The 18,805-nt window shown below is 44.9% G+C and overlaps 1 protein-coding gene across 1 annotated transcript in view; it reads right to left on the minus strand.

Moving 5' to 3' along the window:
- The window catches only part of Kcnj6 (potassium inwardly rectifying channel subfamily J member 6), a 248,506-nt gene extending 234,444 nt beyond the window's left edge, over positions 1–14,062 (minus strand). Inside the window, exon 1 of the mRNA XM_046439249.2 lies at positions 13,477–14,062. The gene's annotated coding sequence lies outside the window, so the exon portion shown is untranslated. The remainder of the gene's footprint in view (positions 1–13,476) is intronic.
- Positions 14,063–18,805: the final 4,743 nt, after the last annotated feature.

Genomic DNA, 18,805 nt, shown 5'->3' on the forward strand with positions numbered 1-18,805 from the left:
TTTGTAAATACATATAGGACTCTTTGTCTTTTGTTCTTCACTAATCGTTTTAGACTTTAAGCTCTCTGGTGGCTTACACCCTCCTCAGCAGGAAGAAGAACCCCTCAATGAGACGCTGGCCGTTGCTAAAGCTTCCTCGCGCAGTTCATAATGAGAAAGGCCCAGGGGCAGCACCTGCCTGGTTTCCTCCTGCATGGTGGAGCTGTGAGAGCACAGAGTTCATGGACGTCAGAATTTGTTGGCTCTCCTGAGTCAGCAGTCAGCACTCCCGGCTGGCTTGCTAAGGATGTTGAAAGAATGGAGGAGTCTAGAACTGGGAAACACCCTTAAAGGTATTAGAGAAAGAGGTTTCTGAAAGGGAGGCTGCACCCCAGACTCACTCTCCCTCCACCTCCATAGGTAGAGCGTTCCCCGGCGGCTCTGGAAAGTGGCCAGTAACTGTGGACACAGGTACAGGTGCCGAAGCTCCTCCCTCCCCAGGACTCTGCACATTTTTGAAATTCATTGGTAACCATTAGCATGATGATTTCCTATAAAATTGACAACTGTGAGTACTTCAGGAATGGAGTGTTCTGGCTTAAAGGGATTGTTTGGGTTAGCTACTCAACTCACGATTAAACAGCATTTTACTTCAATTTTCAAATTCAGTCATTAAAAATTCTTCCCAACTGCACGTGCCCTTTCCCACAGCAGAGTGGACAACACGGGGCAGCCTCTGATGATGTGGGGGGCTGTGATATGTCTGGGTCACTATCTTAGCCTTAAACTTGCTAATTTCTCCTTTAAGCTCCCACCAGTGTGGCTGTAAGAAGGTTATCTGCTTCCCAAAGCAACATATATCCCAGGCATTTCAAAATTTTGTAAGGTCATTAAATTGTTGATTGTAATATGCCATATCCTCTCAGAAGCGGAGAACAGGAAAATTGCTTACTAGGTTATTTTTCTCCCAGAATCCCTATTTTGTAGCTGGAAATCCTGACACAGAAAGAAGTCAAATAACTTATCTAAGAGAGCTCGGTATCTGTCAAAACTCATTCTGCCTAAGTCTGTGACTCAAAGTTAGCTCTGGTCTCTCAGACTCCTTGAAGAGAAATGTGGTTATGGCTAAGGGCACAAGAACCTGGTTTTACAGGTCTTTAAAGCAACCTGGAAGGACAATACCCATGCAGAGCAGCAGAGACCGGTGGCCTGGACTGGGCTCCAATTTTCACATCGCTCAGAGAAACCCATGGCGCCTGCCTACGTTGGCCCTTGGAAACAAAGTTATTCATCTTCCTCCATTTTCCAAATATTGCATCTGAGTGGCAACCAGAATAGATGTTTTCATTAGTGCACGTTACTCAGAGAAGAAAACAAGCTCTTTCCAAGTCACATCTCCCCTGAGACCTCTACACAGAGCATTTGGGTATTTTAGTTCTTGTGCAGGGGGGTGGGGTGGGGTCCTTGCTGAAATTATAGAAATGGCCGCTATTTAACTGCACAGAAAACAGGTGTTTCCTCTTCTGAACAAAACCGTTTTGAAGAGCTGAGTTTCCCATAGTTCTGTTGGAAGCTGATCACCTAAGGCATCAGAGAGAGATTATTCAAACACAGATGGAGTGATGCCTTTTCTGCCTTCCTTGGCAAGGGCTAGTGCCTGGAGGGCAGGTTAAGCAGTAGCCGGGGAGGTGACTGCCCCAGGGACCCCGGGGGCCCTGCCTGTGGTGGGAGGGAGAGAGCTCCAGCTCAGGAACGTGGTCTGCATTTTGGTGGCATTTCCTTGGATTCTGTTCCGATACCTGAAATTCAGCAACCTGGCTATTTAGTTCAAGAAACTGTCTCATTTATCCTTTTAATTTCTCTGAGATGACAGTTCCTCTTCCTTCCTCTAAAAGCCCTTCCAGTGTCCAGACTTCGGAGTTCAGCAAAGCCCTGTTGCTTACCTCCCAAGCCTGTCTCTGTGGCTCTCCTCTCCCACTGCTGCAGGTCCTTCTCGGCTGCTAAGCACTTCCAGGCGCCCTCCACCTTTCTCCTTTCTTTGCCAACTCAATGAGGCTTCTCCTGTCTTTGCTCATGTAGTTGATCTTGGGGTGCTGTAAGGGACCGTGCGACTGGATCTGTTCTGTGGTTGAGTATGAGACACAGATGACTCCACAGGGCCCCTGATGTCCAAGACTGGGCATGGGAAGAAGCCAGGATGGGCACTCCAGGCTTGTCACTGGGTGTTTACTCTGCAAGCACCAAGTGTCACTTTAATCTAGCAATATCTAAACTCACCTGGACATGTAAGAAGGAAAGTCCAACTCTCTCACAGAAGAAAGGGCTAGGCAGCATGATACCTGCTTACTTCAGGGACTCAGTAGCCCGGCGAGGACCACCGTGTTGTCCCAGGACACTGGGGCCTGTCCTCAGGGCCCACAGCCTCTCATACTTCCTTTGCAATGAAAGGACTATCCACATTAGATTAGAGAGTCACCACAAAAGGTCCAGTATAGTTTAATAATCGCTTACTTTAAGAAACCCTTATTAACGCTGTGAAAATATTGGAGGTTTGTTTGGAAATGGCTGCTGGGTTTCAACTGAATTCCATTCCAGAATAGTTCTGTGTGTCACTGGAGCCATAATGTCATCTTTCCATCAGCTGTGATAAGACCCAGGTGTACACACTCTGTGGGAGGGCTGTTAGGGACAGATTTGGTTTTATCTGGGTGATTATTTATAGCCAAGGATTTTCAGGTGAAATATACGTCTGATCCTGGAACCCCACACAATAGCCACTATCAGCCCAGTGCCTGACATAACGTGGCTACTGAGTCTCACAAAGGTTCAGCACCGCTAATTTAAAATAAACGCCACTTGTGCACCCAGCAGGAATGGAGATCAGACGTTCATCTTGATGGTGCGGGCCAAATGATTTCCCCCGGAAAAATAAAATGCCTTGAAAGCAAGGCATTTCAGCTTAATATTTTTGAGGTCTCAGAATCATTTTGGGGTCTTGTAAAAAGCATCTTCATTTGTTCTGAGTTTCTAAATCCACCCCCACACAACACTGTACTGAAGTGGGCCCTGCTGTCAAGGTCATTCACAGAAGGGAGGCTCCATTGAAAGCCCATTTTGTGTTTTCACTGTAGACTCTGTGTTCCTGCGGGGCCTCTGTTCATGAGGGTGCAGAGTCAGTCTGTATTCCTTGTAACTTCCATAAATGCCTAAGTGACTTTGACTCCATGGGCAGAGAAAATGCTTGTCACTTGACATATATGCCTATGAGAGGTATGAGATGAATATAAAGCAATGTTGTTTTTATTCTATATTTTATTTTATATTTTGATGCCTGTGTAATATTTGTACATAGTCATGAGACAACATTGTTTCTGCCCATGAGATAGGAGTCTTGTCTACTCTCTGCTCCTGATCACAAAATAAAGTGGTCCCGTTGTCTTTAGGATCAACAAACCCCCCATTGTTACTTGGTGGTACCTGGCCCCGCAGTGTCCAGGAAGGTCCACCCCAAGGCAGGCTCTGAAGTGCTGCAGCAAGTTGCTGCATGTGACGGTGACGGCCCAGCTCTACCTGGACGCTGCAGAGGCTCCTTCTCGGCAGGGTTGTTTATTCACTGGAGTGTGTCTGGGCCACAGCCATGTGCCGTTGCTCTTACTCGTGGAACGCACTGGGAGAGCTTCCTTTGGGTGGACTCCGCCATCAGCCTGCTCCTCGGCTCATGAGTGATCGTCTGCTTTCAGTGCTACTGATGGCGCTGAACCTGGACCATTTTTCGGCTGCTCGTGGATGACTCTGGGCATGCGTGGTTCTTCTTCCTTGTCCATCACTCTCTTAGTTGTCCGCTAAACCTGCATTTCCTTGCCGTTCGGCCTCGCTCACGGCAGCAGATTAAACTGCCTTGTGTTTCCTCCTGGTCACCCAGAGGCAAAGCAGGTACTTCTCAAAGATCTGCAAGCTCAGGCACCATCCGGGCACAGCTCTGTGTTCTCTCCAGCGTGTGGTAGACTACACACCTGCCTGGGCCACCTGCTTGGCCAACACTACAGGAAGCAGGTGGATTCCTCTTCCTTTTCCCAAAGGACAGCCCTGCTAACCATGAAAACCTGCTCTTCTTCCAAGACTCCCGTCACGTCGCCAGCCCCGATGTTCCCATTGACACCAGCCCTCCTCATGTTCCTTGTGCTACCTGAAACTCAGCCCTGCTCTCTTTCTGGTCCAGTGTGACCCTTGTGTTGTGGTTACTGTTTCATCACCACTTCTTAATGCCTTGGAGGCAGCCCTCCATAGGGCTGGAACCAGGTCATTTCTCTCCAATTTCTCCTCTCTCTTCTTTACATAGTAGGTACTCATTGGAGATTTGTGGATTGACTAACCCTAGAAGCTATAACAATACAGGACATTAGCTATTAAAGGCTGATTTCTGGAAATATGAAGATAGTCAAGAGATGTTTTATTTTTTTTTAATTTAATTTAATTTTTTTTAAATTGGTTGTTCAAAACATTACAAAGCTCATGACATATCATCTTTCATACATTTGATTCAAGTGGGTTATGAACTCCCATTTTTACCCCAAATACAAATTGCGGAATCACATCGGTTAGGAGGTAAATTTATATAGTACAGTTTTCCCTCACTCGATTGCATGAAGGTTTGCCATGATAAGCCCTCTATTCATTTTTCTTAATATGGCTTTTCTCGCGGGCACACCATTCTTATTTGCAGACACTGTCTTATTTAAAAGATAATAAATGACATTATTAATATATAAAAGAAAACCCCACTTCTGGATGGATTAACTGTAATTCCAAGAGACTAAGTGGTTTATTTATACAATGAGAGCAACAGAACAGATTTTTCTTCGTGCCCATAATCTTTGCAATGTAGTGTGAGCGTGCCTATTTAATCTATTGCACCAAAAGCCTTTTCTTTTCCCGTAGGCATTGAGCCCAGGGAGATCTGCCCATGCAGAGGAAGATTGGCCAGCTCCATCTCTAGTTGTGCCTTTGTGCGGCTCTTACACAGTTTCAGTAGTAGACAAAGGAATAAACTAGTGGCACATGCCTGATCTGTAATTCCAGTGGCTTCTGAGGCTGAGGCAGGAGGATGGAAAGTAGCAAGTCAGCCTTAGCAACTTAGTGAGGCCCTGAGCAAGTTAGTGAGACCCTGTCTCAAAATTTAAAAAACCAACAAAAAAGGGCTGGGAATGTGGCTCAGTGGTTCTGCACCCTATGTTCAATCCCTGACACCAAAGATTAAAAGAAAAGAAGAAGGACTGAACTATGCCATATCTTGCATATAAGAGATGTCCACAATCTGGAATCACTCTGGTTGATGTGTCATGGGGTCCTGACTCTGAAGCTCTTGAGAAGTCTCCAAAGGGACGTTTTGTCGCCCATCTTCAGATGGAAGAGAAGCTGTGCCTATACACAGGGTTCACCCACTTCTGTGGGTGGTGACTCCGTAGCCCTGTGTCCTAGTCATTGATCCCTGTGCTCCAGACTTGCTCTGATTGACCACATGGATGGAATGCCACTCTGTTTAAATATGATTCATTGATTTATAGAGAAGACAGTCCCTCAGGTGATAAAGCAATGGCCCCTTGCAGCACAGAGCTTCAGCTGGATTTGCTGACTGACACTGGAGGGTGTCACAGAGGCTAGAAGTCTCAGAGACCATAAAGTGCACGTGCACCAGCCCACTCCATAGCTCTCCAGCCTCTTCCTGCCTCCCAGGGATGGAGGATTCAGTGCTGAGCCGAGGGAAGGAACAGCCCATATTACTCTGCCCTGCTCTGATTACAGAAAATTCATATTGAACCAATACAGGAAACTCAGTAGATTCTACCACCAGGCCTAGTTCGATCCCCTGGAGCCCACCATCTTCTAATTTCAACATGCCTGAAAACAACAATTGTGTCCCCTCAAATTTTCCATGGAAAACACCTCTAATTCTTTCTTACAGTATGTGCTTTGGACTCACCTACCATCCTGGTATCTCCCTTCTGCATATAACTGATTGGATTATATCCCTTTTAGACTAAAATCATAGAAAGTGAACCCTTATCTCAAAAGCAATCTTCATTAAACTGATATTGCACTATGAGACATTATTTTGTTTGGAACAGCAAGATATTTAAAGTTGTTAAGAGTTCTTTAATCCAGTATAACTTTCCCATGGAAGGATTTGCATGTATTATTGATGCTCACCATTTTGGGTTGGGCCTACACAAATGGACTGTGGTTTGGGCACTGAGTTAGGAGAGTGGGAGTAAGAGATAGAAGCGTTAGAAATCACACCCTGGTCTTTCTGGTTCTGTCTCTAGCAGCCTTCTCAATATTCTCCCCTGAAATTTCTCTTTTCTAGGCTATAAGTTTAGCACTAAACCTGTATCTAGCTTCTAGTGAAAAGGTGTGAGTCTTAGTTTCCAAAGGTACCTTCTCTCCTTGAGGCAGGCAGAGGTTCTCAAAGACTACTCATAAATTACATGGTCTATTTTCAGGAGAACACAGACTATTGTTAGATCAATTCAGCTTAAATTTACGGCAAGTGTCTCACCTATAGACATTGGTGTGATACAAAACAGAACACAAATTGCTAGTCAACAGCAAGTAGCAGATATTGGAAGACAGCATCTAATTCTCCAGTGTTCTTAGACATCACGTGGGCGTACTTGTCAGGAGAAGAAGTTGCTCCTGAGCTTGGGTGTGGAGTTGGCCCTCCTTTGTGTCTACTGGAACGGTGGTGCAACAAACAATAGTCAAACAATGTGGATTTGCATCTTTTTGTTAAACACTCTAGGCACTCGCACCAAAAGTCAAAAGATCCCAATTCATTCATTTTGTACAAAAATGAAGAATGACTCATACTGTTTCTACAACGAATCTTTTCACTGTTGGGACAGTATTTGCTCTTTCCCACCCTACTCCTGGCCCCCATTAGCTACATTTCTTTGATGCCAGACATTTATATTGGGTATATATGCCAAAGACTCCAATGCATTTACCCTACCAGCTTCCCTTCCAATCCTGGGCACAGAGTTAACCTGTAATCTCCAGACATCCTTGCAATAGTGGAGAATTGCCAAAGTGAATTGCCTGAAGTGATATCGGTTATTTCCAGGCTTGGACCATTCAAACCTTCTACATAACCATTAACCATCCCTCTTTCCTCGTCTGCTAGCCATCTATCAGCACTCAGGAGATCTTGGAAGTCATGTGTTTGTTAGAGATGACAAAGTGTCTATCAGCTTGGATCCCTGCATAGCATCAGTCCAATTAGATTAACGAGAATGAGAAAGATCTTCTATTTTGCTAAAGAGCTGAGATTCAGGATTTTTCTCTTGTAGCTGATATCTAATTACAGCAGGGTTCTGCAGGGTTCCTAGGCCCTCAATGGATGCCAAAAGTCATGGATAGTACCAACCCCTACATATGTTATGTTTTTTCTCCTATACACATACACAACTATGAAAAATACATAAATTTTAATTTATAAATTAAGCACAGTAAGAGATGAACAAGAATAGCTAAGCGGGGTGCTGTGGTACACACCTGTAATCCCAGTGGCTTAGGAGACCAAGGCAGGAGGATCTCAGATTCAAAGCCAGCCTCAGAAAAAGCGAGGCAGTAAGCAACTCAGTGAGACCCTGTCTCTAAATAAAATACAAAATAGGGGCTGGGGTCGTGGCTCAGTGGTTGAGTACCCTGAGTTCAATCCCTGGCTCCCCGCAAAAAGAACCCCACAACAATAGCTAATAATAAAATAGAATGATATATAATGAAGTTATATGAATAAGGACTCCATCTCTTCAAAGAGTCAAGACAAATATTAATATTTTCTCACTATCTTTGGCTGTAGGTAACTGAAGCTACAGAAAATTAACTTCCACTAAGTGGGGCAGGGACACTGTAACGCAGTCTCTTGCAGGACAGACTTATGCCACATGGCTACACTTACTGTTTATAAAGTGCTTGCTTCATCCTGGACATTGTGCTAAGAGCCTCATAGTATAACATTAAGTCTCACAATATCTCGGGGTAGATGTCTGTATTATTATCTTCATTTTATAGGTTAGGAAACCAATGTGCAAAGTTGATCAAGGTCACACAGTTAGTGTAGTGGATTAAATAGTTGTTCCCAGTTGTTCACTTTCTGCTCTGTAAGAGGAAGGTCTGACTCCACCTGTTCCTGCATGACCTGCAGTGCCTCACTGTGGATGGAACACCCACCTCCATCCCATTGAACATCACCAGAGGTGTCACATGTCACTTGTTTTGGTCAAGGGAATGGATCACTTGTGCCATAGCTAGGTAGGAATTTTAAAGGTCATTGCTTAATCTGACATTCTGCTCTCTGACACTGCAATAGAATGTTCCAGATTTGAGTGGTCCTTCAACTTGGATCCTTGAATAGATAAAACACAGAGGGAAGAGTCTCAACTGACTAGTGAAGGCAGGTAGCTTGGGGGAGTAATAAATCTTATCTCATAAGCCATTGAGATGCTGGATTTGCTGTCACTCACTGAGTCCATACCTCCCACCCTGCCCCCCCAAAAGGGATACAGTTAGATCTCAGTGCAAATGCAGTTAGCGAAACCCTGATCATGATCATGGAGCAGCACCACCTGCCACACAATTGACACACAAATTCCTGCTAGATGACATGAAGGAAATTTAAAGCATCACTAAAAAAATAATTTCTCATCTGGACAGGAAAAAAAGTGCATACTGGCAATTTTGAAGAGGAAACTCCCCTAGCACCAGGATTAAATGTGATGTATAAATTTGTCTCTCAGGTTGCACATGGCATGGAGGTGAATTAAATCACCATGGGTTAGATTCAGGGTTAACTTCACATACTGCAATTGAGAGAGGTGATTGGTGGACTTATTTCACTCTGTACAAGAAAGAGATTTGAATGGCTATTTTAATTTTGTACTGGGCACAAACATTCTTTGAGGTTTGGTTTAAGTAATTATTCAATTAAATAGTAAGTGAATAAATACATCTACCACTTATTAGAGGTGTGATATGCCTAAGGAAAGACAGTCATTTCTTTTTAAAGATGTTACTGTCCTTTATTTGAGGCAAATAATTTTGCTATTAATTAATGCTTTTAAATGATATAAAGTATATTTCTATCCTTGCACACTGTCAGAGGAAATTTAGAATGCCATTAGAATAGTAATGACAATTAAAATCATCTCTTCTTTGTATCATGTCTTAATTATTTCCAGAGATAATTATTTGTAATTATTCAAAATACATTTAAAGATGTATTTTAACTTAAATGAGTATGTATTAGTTTTCTCTATCCCCAAACACTTTAACTACAACTCAAAAAGGGGACCCCATATAACAATAGTGTTTCAATAAAAATTCAATAATTTTCTAAAACTCTGGAGTGAATCAATTCTTTTTTGGCACTTACATGATAGTTACTATGAAGAAACAACAGATGTCATCTCAATAAGCTATAAGTCTAAATTCATTAAATTTCAACATCCCAACTTCATCAAGCTTCAAGTTCTAATACAATGATTTTTTGAAAGTTATCATCACTTTAAAGCTGATGAAAACAAATGCTTGTCTTTTCCTGGGCTTGCTTCCTGCCTCTTCCTCTGCCTCTCTGTGCTTGTTCCTCACTAATCACATGTCACTTACATATCACTTGATTAAGGGAGAGTTGGGGAGAAAGGGGGAGCTTTGGCTTGCTGACTGCCTTTCAGTGGGGTTCTCATTAACCTCCGACTCTTGATGGCAGCACCCTCTTCTGCCTGTGAAAATCAGTGGATGGGGTGAGGATTCCATAAGGGGACATTCACTTATTTTAATCTCCAGTGGATTTTTCTATTGCATAGAACCTTTCATATATTTCAATCCTATAGAGTAGAGATAGTTTGTGAGAGGACAGGAAGGAAGGATGGTGAATTAAAGCATTTTCATATCTCAAAGGAAGTGGTGCACCTAAGTTAAATCATGACTTGGGTCATCAAAATGAAAATATAATTTACTGATGGTTCAAAAATACCAGGGTGAGGTGTCAAATATTTTATTTTATTTGCAAAATGGATCCAAACACACAGAGGTGAATTTTACTAAGTTGCCCTTCTTAAAGCAAGTTTTACCTGGAATGGGTAAATCAATTATTTTGGAGTATGCTACTGACTACATAACGACATAATTAATGACCCTTTGTTTAGTAAATAACCACCTAGGAAGAAAGCAACTCAGAGTTTGGTAAATTAGTGCTAAATCCATGAGCATGGGATCCACAGGAACTGAAGATTATTGATTGAGCAATTTCTATTCTTAGTTTAGTTACATGAATATGGAGCTTACCAGAACTAAAGATTGATTGAGCATTTTTTTACTCAAGTTACTTACATGCCTTTCCTTTATAAAAATTCACTAGAGAAATTGAATATTAGAATGTCTAACAACCTACATTCTTATGTAGCTTTATGTTCATAACTAATCTCTACTTCCCTTCTGCTGGTCATATCAGGTGGAACAAGGCCAACATGTAGCCACTTGGTTCAATCCTAACAATACTCTGTGTATCACTTCCTCTATTTTAGATAACAACTCTTTTGTAAATTAAATAATGGATAAACTTCTCAACACTCACCAGGTACTTAAATTCAAGAAATATTATGCTTTCATACTTTTGCCCAGGATTGGAGCAAATTTCTGTGCCCTTATTAGCTAGCAATCATTAAAACAGGACTGAAAGGTATAAACACATTGCTTTAACAGCACCCTGAGCACTCTGAATGCATTATCTTTGGAAAACAACAACACGCCCACAGTTGGAAAGCCCAGCAAGGAAAACCAAGATATTTCTTGTTTACCTTTATGAACAACAAGCCAAAACCAACTCAAGAGCCCATGCACAAGTGCACCATCAAAAGAGAAAAGCAGACAGGTATTTTAGAAGCCTTATCAACGTGTCCTACAGTTGCCAAACCTTGACGGTGCTCTGCCATTCTAACTGCACCTTATAACACCTACAGGCCACCCTTACAGGCTTTCTATTTAAACTGTGATCACCACCTTCCTCTACTATTGTTCCTCATTAGGATCTGTGTCCCCACAGATCTACTACCAAAGACAAGCAGGCGAGACCAGCTTCTGATGAGGTGAGGGCAGAATGGCTCCACGGACTTACCTGTTTTTCCCTGAATGAATATCCAAACGAAGTTGAATGACAATGAATCCTGCCCTTCTGCACAGTTTCTTCCTTGGTTTACTAAGAGAAACAACTCCTATGCCTGCAACCTTGGATGTGTAGCCAGCTTGCTCACATGCCGGTTTGAGGACCTGCTCACTGGCTCTCACCCCACCCTCTCCTCCTTTTCCAGTTCACCCAGCTCTGCTTAGAGTCCCTGCTTAGAGCCAACAGTTTCTCTGCCCTCTTGGGTCTTAGGACCCTACAACAGGATTGGTTGGCTGGTCTCTCACTAACCACAGTGCTGCCACACACCTTTCTGCCATCTATGCCTAGCAAAAAGTTAGAGAGGGGAGTGGGAGAGGGCGGGGAATCAAAGGATGCTTTTGTAAGCTAAAGAGACTTGGCTGAAGTTAGACAGCTCTCATCAGGGGCCGAGTGAGTGTGTGTGTGTGTGTGTGTGTGTGTGTGTGTGTTTGCTCCTCCCCCCCAACCCTTTCTCCCCAATGACCATATCTTTCCTCCATCCTCTGTTCAGCTCAGATCTTTTGCTCTTTCAGGGTTCTTGATTTTGAATAGTTACTCTGATGCACTGCCATGCATGAAATGGATGATTTGCAAGCTCCTGTGTTCCACATGATTCCGCGGATGTTCTGATAGCCAGATTCTTCTACACGGGCAGGGAACCGTTCTTTGACAGAAAATGATCAGCTTCCTAGGACCAAAGGAGCTTGCTCTCTGGGGCTAAGGACCCGGAGGCTCACCACGGTCGCCTGGGCTCTGGCCTTGGTGCTGAATTAAGCACTTGCTCCCTAGCCACATCGGCGGCCCCGGGAACTTTGGCCCCGTGGGAGAGGAACCTGCCAAGCGCCCTCTCGCGGGTCGTCAACAGGCAGCTGGGCACAGCAGACGCCTGAGATCCTCCACAGGGCACACGGCTGATTATTTCTTTGCCTGGAGCTGGGAAAGTTTTGTCCGGCATTTTCCCCCTGTCACCAGCGCTGCCTTCTCCCCTCCACCTGGGTCGCCATGGAGACTAGAGCTCTCTCTGTTTCCTTCTCCAGGCAAAATGGGGGAAGCTCAGTTAGCTCATCGCTGACTCTAGGAAGCCCCCTTTTCTTTCTAAGCGGTTCCCAGGCATCCCCATTCTCTGTTTCTCAGCGAAAGAAAGGCAGGGACCCGAGCTAATAGGGAGGTGGTATTGCACCTTGTACCGCGGGCTCCCTGGGACCTCAGACTTTGGATGAAGCAGTCCAGTCAGGAGCCACTTTAAACATATTATGAATCTCCAACTCCCAAACGCTGGAGGGTTTTTCCTCTCTCTCTCTCTCTCTCTCTCTCTCTCTCTCTCTCTCTCTCTCTCTCTTTTTGGTGGGGGGGAGGAGGAGAAAGGATTCTTTGGAAAATTCTGGTATTTTGTTTCTCCACTAACCTCACCTCATTTCCGTGGCTGCTTCTCTTAAGATATGCTTACCCCCCAGAGTCTCTCCATATTGAGTCTGGTCCAAAAGATGTACCTGTGGATCCACCTATGTTTTTTGTTTTTTATTATTGGGTTTGGGGAATACTAATGTTTTCTTTTTCAGTTAAAAACTAATTCAAGCTTAATGTCTTGCTGCAAATGAAAATACACCCAGGAGGAAGCAAAGTCAACCAATTCGCCCAACCCTCTAAATGCCATAAGCATCTCATTTTATCTGAAGGGTGTTTTTCCCCTTCCAACTACAGAATAATTCAGTTTACTTCTAGGGAGACCTTCTTGCTCCCTGTTTTTAGTTATCATGTCCACATCTCCGGGTTTACTGATAGAGAGCAGTTAGGAGTTATTCCTCATCTTATTGTCTATTTCTCCCCACCTCTCACTTTTCCTCCTTGTTTTCCTCTTCTCCTCTCTCCTCGTTATGCAAAAGCAGACCAAGGATACAGCTTTGGATAAAGACAATGGGCTTTTCCCGACTGTGAATGACTACACCGCAAGCCTCCCCTGCCAGTTCACGAGTGCATTTCGTCTTTGCCGGCGGAGGTTGAAATGGTGTCTGCAATAACTGACTGGGTTCCTCGGAGCCCAGGGCATGCAGACCCCTCCTCCCCCCGCCCCCCGTGCGAGTTTTCAGTTGCTAATGAAAACCCTATGAAACAGATTTCCCTCGGTTATGTAACCGGCTTCTCCCTTGCCTTTCGGTGGACTTGGGCATCGTGTTTCTCGTCGGAGTGGAGGTGCATGCAGCTGGGGAGGGGGAGTGGGGGCCCGAGGGCACGGAACAGAGAGCGTCTCGCCCGGCTCGAGGCCAGCTTCTCGCCTTCCAGCAACTCGGCGCCCCGCTTACCTGGTTGCGGACAGGGTGGTCTCACTCAATCATGGTCTCTCTTGAGCGGAGCAAGATTTAATCATTCACTCCACGATGGATGGCGAGGGCAGGAAATACACAAACGAGAAGGAAACGAAAAACTGGAAGCAGATGGTCCGACTTCACATCAGCCCCGGGAGGCTGTTAGGAGACTCCATTCTCGCGGTCCATCCAGCTCCGGCTCCAGCTTGCGGGTTCCCGCGGATCCCCACCCTCCGCCCGCCAACCTCTCCAGCCAGGTGCGGCCGTCTTCAGACTGGCTCCCTTTGGCCGAGAGTGGAGCGGAGGGCTGGGCGCTGGGACCGAAGGAGGGGCGGAGGGGTGTGCGTTTGGGCAGGCACGGGGGAGGGCGACCCGGCGGAAGGAAGGGGGAAAAGGCAAGAGTGACAGAAAAAAAATATTCCTGGGTTAGGAGCAAAGTGGTGGACCACGCAGGGAGACGTCATGAGAGCCGCAGATTCAATGAAGGCTACTCAGTTCCAGCCGACTGGCCGAGCCGCGCTGTCAGCTCACCAACGGACGCGACTCCGGCATAACAGCGTGCGCAGCGCCGCGCGCTGGGGAAGTGCGGCCGCACAGCGCGTTCGCGGGAGAAAGCGGGCGGGGGCGAGAGCCGGGAGCTGGACCCCGGGACGCCCACCCCGCCGCCCATCCGCTCTGTTATTTTAGCTTGCGGTGGAGCGAGGCGGGGGAGCCGGCGGGCGCAGAAACCACCCCCCACTCCAGCACGAAACTGGAAACGCGGGTCCTCGACGAACCTTTTGGGTTTAGTTCCCCAGACCCTACCTGTCACCCATGTCACTAGGTTATTCCTGGGGAAACACCTAGGAAGTAGGAGAGTCGAAACTCGCTGATCAGTTTTTGTCTGTTGGTTTTAAGGACTAGGTCTTTAGTTTGGGGAGGGGGCGTGGGGAGAGTATCAGGAGAAAGGGGGTCTGTCTAGTCTCTGGGACTGGGGCTGAAATCCCGGAGAGGTAGCTCCGGGCGCCAGAGCTGGAGCTTGCACGTTGTCCTCTTGGCCGGGAGGGGGAGCAGCGAGCAAGCTAGGTCGGAGGGGAGGGGCCGCACCCCAGGGCTTTCCTTGCACCTGGCAGTGACCCACTCTGCGGGTCCACTCAGTCTGTCCTGTCCACCCCTACTGGGGCGTGGTACCAGCTGCTGCATCACCCCACACCCACTTTGGGTTTCAAGGAGACAAAGGATGTGATCTTTTCCAAGCATAATCTGGACTACTTGAAAAACTGAATTGGTGGGAACCCTTCTCTGAGAATCACCTGCTCCTGGCTTTGAGCTTAACTTGCATTGCATTGTTATTTCAGGGACATCTTGTAGGGCTCCCCTCCTGCATCACCTCTTTTTCTTGTGGTTGTTGCAAACAGTAGTTCTTCATTTCCAAGGGCTTCCTACAAGTTGCTTCTATCTATGTACAGACCTTTCTTTTGTGCCATCATTTCCTTTTGGAGTCATAGATTGACAAGTAAATTGTAAAAGCAACTAAAACTATTGGTTTATACTTTTATAATGGGTCTTTCAATAATAGACAAAGTGGATTTCCTTCCACAAGACACAGAATCTTCATCCAAGAAGGTGACCCTATTCTATAGAAATAGCTCATCAAGACCTCATATTGCCAAGATAATGTTGTTCTACATTCACACATTCGAATGACACAGAAATTCCGCCCCTCAAGAACGCTGACTGCTCTCTAAAGATGACTTTGCCTTAATCGGCATCATGGAGGCACGGATCTTGGGAGCTTGTATTTGTTGTTGATTTTTCCCTGAGAGGTTGTAATCCAGCCTGGCTCTTACTTCTGAGCACATATCCCCCACACAGAAGATATTAGTATGTCTAACATGTGATTTTTATGCTCCATAGGGTCTGCTGGATCTAGTAATTGTGTCAGAGATAAAGATAAACAAGGAACAACTGGACCAAACAATCCCTGAGGGGCTCCAGTAAGGACGCAAGATGCAGGATTTTGGTGGAACAGCCCTGGAGCATTAAAAGAACAGCACATCTTGACAATAGTTGTCTAAAGAACACTCTATTTAATCTGCAAAGCTGCTACAGATCTGCCTGCTAATTTTGTTTTTGTACATGTATGTGTGTGTGTATGTGTTTGGATTTCCACCAGTCGAAGGGTTTCGCAAAATCTCTTTCTTACAAGACATTAGGTTGAATAAGAAAGTCAAGAACTGGAAATAACCTAGTTTTCTCCTTACATGCTTGGAAATCTCCCTAACTTAAAGCAGCTGCCAGCAAGGTGTGGGCTTCTGTTCTTTGAGAACGGCTAGGAGCACAAGATGGGTCACATTAGCATGCATGGGGTTTGATTAATGCCAGAGACAAGAACAATTGTCTTAACTAAATTCATTTCTTCCCTGGAGCCCAGACAGTGATCTGCACTGGTGTAACTAACAGGAATCTGTGGCAACATCTGAAAATCAGGAAGCTGTTTATCAGAGAGGCAAATTGCCGTTACTCTGAGTTCTCTAGAGCTTGTCTCTCGAAGGCCTGTGCGTTGTATTCAGCATGTCTGGGGCCTCACTTTACACATTTGTTTTATGATTTCAGGTGAAGGCAAGGGAGCTATTCTGGATGGACCAGAGCTCCAAATCTGATATAAATGGTGGCTTTTAGGACTCATTGATTATTTTATATAAATGAGCCAGTACCTCTTCCACATATCAACTGCAATAGAGTCTTATTAGCTAGTAAAATTGACAAACTGAATTACCTCGACAGGATGTCATTTGTTATGGGCAATCTCGTTTTTTCCTCCTTTATCGATTGTGGTAATTTATAGCCCGGTCTAGTCTATCTCTCTGGGCCAGGCATACACATGGCCTTATCCTGAATAAGCTGCTACCACAGGTGTTCACTGGGGGTGGGGTCTGGCCTCTGTTTCAGGGCTTGTTGTAGATTTGAGGCCTTAGTGTGGTGTGGAAATCTAGTTCTTCCTTTCCCGTTCCTTGTCCACCTTTATACACTTGCACACCAATGCACATACAATCCTTAAAGTGTGAGGAAGGACATATTAGTTTTAAAAATACAATTTTGTCCATAAAAGGACATCTTAAAGAGTATCAAGAAAAAAGTTTTAAAATTATTCTATCTACAATTCTAATTCTAGTAGACTAAATGGATTTCATCCATATTTCTTAGTTAGGGACTCTCCATATACAGTAGTTGCACTCTTTTTTTTTCTTTTTTCACTGCTTGTAAATGTAGAGATGCATTCTTAAGAAATATTCCCAGTGGCTTGGGAGGCTGAGGCAGGAGGATCGTGAGTTCAAAGCCAGCCTCAGCAAAAGCAAGGCACTAAGCAACTCAGTGAGATCCTGTCTCTAAATAAAATAAAAAATAGGGCTGAGGAGGTGGTTCAGTGGTCCAGTGCCCCTGAGTTCAATCCACAGTAACCACATCCCCCCCCTGCCCCTCAAGAAAAAGAAATATCTCCAGGTATAGAAGATTAAGAACTTTGGTGAAGAAATTAGTTTCTTGTGGTCCCAAGCATGTAAGGTCTTTGGCACTTCTATTCCCAATTATTCAGTGACTACTTCCACTTTTCCTGATCCATTTTCATCTCCTACACATTTCCCTTATTTTGGAGCTATCTATATTCACTAGTTTAACTAATCTTAAGTTAGAACTACTTTTAAATGTTTTGACATTATATATTTTTAGTTTGATTTCATGATGATGAGAGGTGTAGTCCAGAGACTCATTTGATAGATTCTTCCTTATAATGTTCGATTAGTTCACTGTGTAGCAGGTTCAGCCTTTTCAATCACAGTTTTCACCCAAGAATTCATTAAAGTGCAATTTTAAAAAAATCATAATAGCTTCAAATGCATTTTGAAAGCCCACGGGAGATAATGATTACAAACAAGGAATCATAAAGGAAACCTGGTTTCCTGCCTATTACAAGAAGTGATTCTAATTAACATTACATCTGTACAAAAGAAATACTCAAGGCCAAAATAGGGGAATTGAATTTGTAGGATGCTCTTTCTGTGGTTAATCATTTGCTAAAATGCCCAGAATCTTAAAAAAAAAAATTAAACAATACTCTTAGAAAAGAGGCTCTGAGCTGGAGAGCATGTGAAGGTCCCTCTCTGTGTGCTATTATAATTGTGAGTCACCTCTGTGGTCACACGGGACATCCAGCAATAGGCCACACATGGACCACGTGGCTTTCAGCAGAGGGGTCACTCTTGCCCAGAGTTCCCATGCTTCCATAGCTCTCCTGGAAGGACCTGACCCACTTCCTCCCCAGAGTCACAGTAGAGTCCACTTCCAGTTTCCAGATCAGCCTCTAGAAGTCTAAAGCAAGATTCAAATGTTTAGGCAGCCCCAGACTCCAGAAGACAGGTCCAGTGATGGGCTGAGGTGGGAGTTCCCTGCTGTATCGTTTTATCTATAAAATGGTGTTGCTTTTTCTTTGGGAAACCGACTCTGAGATGGAGTTCAGTGTGCTGTTTAGTAGGGACATTTCTAAAGGATGCACTGTCCATGATATCAACACCCAGGGAAGGTAGTGAAGAATTGGGCTTCACATTGTCTGATCCCATGGAGAGCTCTAAGCTAAAACAGCCCATTAGAGTTGTCCTGCACAGAACCCAAATAGCCTCTACCAGTGACCCAGGCTGGCTCCCTGTATCTGACAGACAAAGGCTGTCTACAGCAGCCTTCTAGGAGCTAGGCCGCGTCCTTCCTTGAAGTGGGATCTGGCTCATCTCATCCACACAAATGGCAGGTCCATTGGCCATTGGTCAGCCCACTGCACCTTGGTCTGTATTTGTTCTTCTTACTTGAATGTTCTCAGTGGTACAGAACACTCCCACATGGGATGAGTTACATGCAGTGGGTTTATTACTAACACTGACGCAATGAGAGACAAGACAGCCCAAGGTTTAGGGTAAACTGGTAACCCCAGGCTCAGGAAAGCTGACCAGAGTGGACAAAAATCTCATCTTTATGTGTCCCACTAGCACCATAGTCGGTGGGGGGACTTCAGAGGAAAGCCTGTGTATAAAACCCCAGGGCAACAAGATTCACTGGGCTAAAGTTGAAAGACGTCTTATTTCTAGGGGAGCAGGAGAGCCCACGCCCTTCCAGCCAACGCCTCTGCATCTCAGGACACTACATTCCCAGGATGTTCTGCAGTTGTCCTCAAGAAGTACAAGTGAGAGATTTCACCCCCTGGATTTTCCAGCAATAACACATACAAAAATACAGCACAGGGTCTGTTGTGCTTCACAAATGCCAGCTGTTGGTTAGTTGTAGACGCTCGTCATCTTCA

The sequence above is a fragment of the Marmota monax genome, unplaced genomic scaffold (assembly GCF_021218885.2).
Source record: "Marmota monax isolate L192 unplaced genomic scaffold, Marmota_monax_Labrador192_F-V1.1 WCK01_AAM20220418_F8-fsc00125, whole genome shotgun sequence".
Classification (NCBI taxonomy): domain Eukaryota; kingdom Metazoa; phylum Chordata; class Mammalia; order Rodentia; family Sciuridae; genus Marmota; species Marmota monax.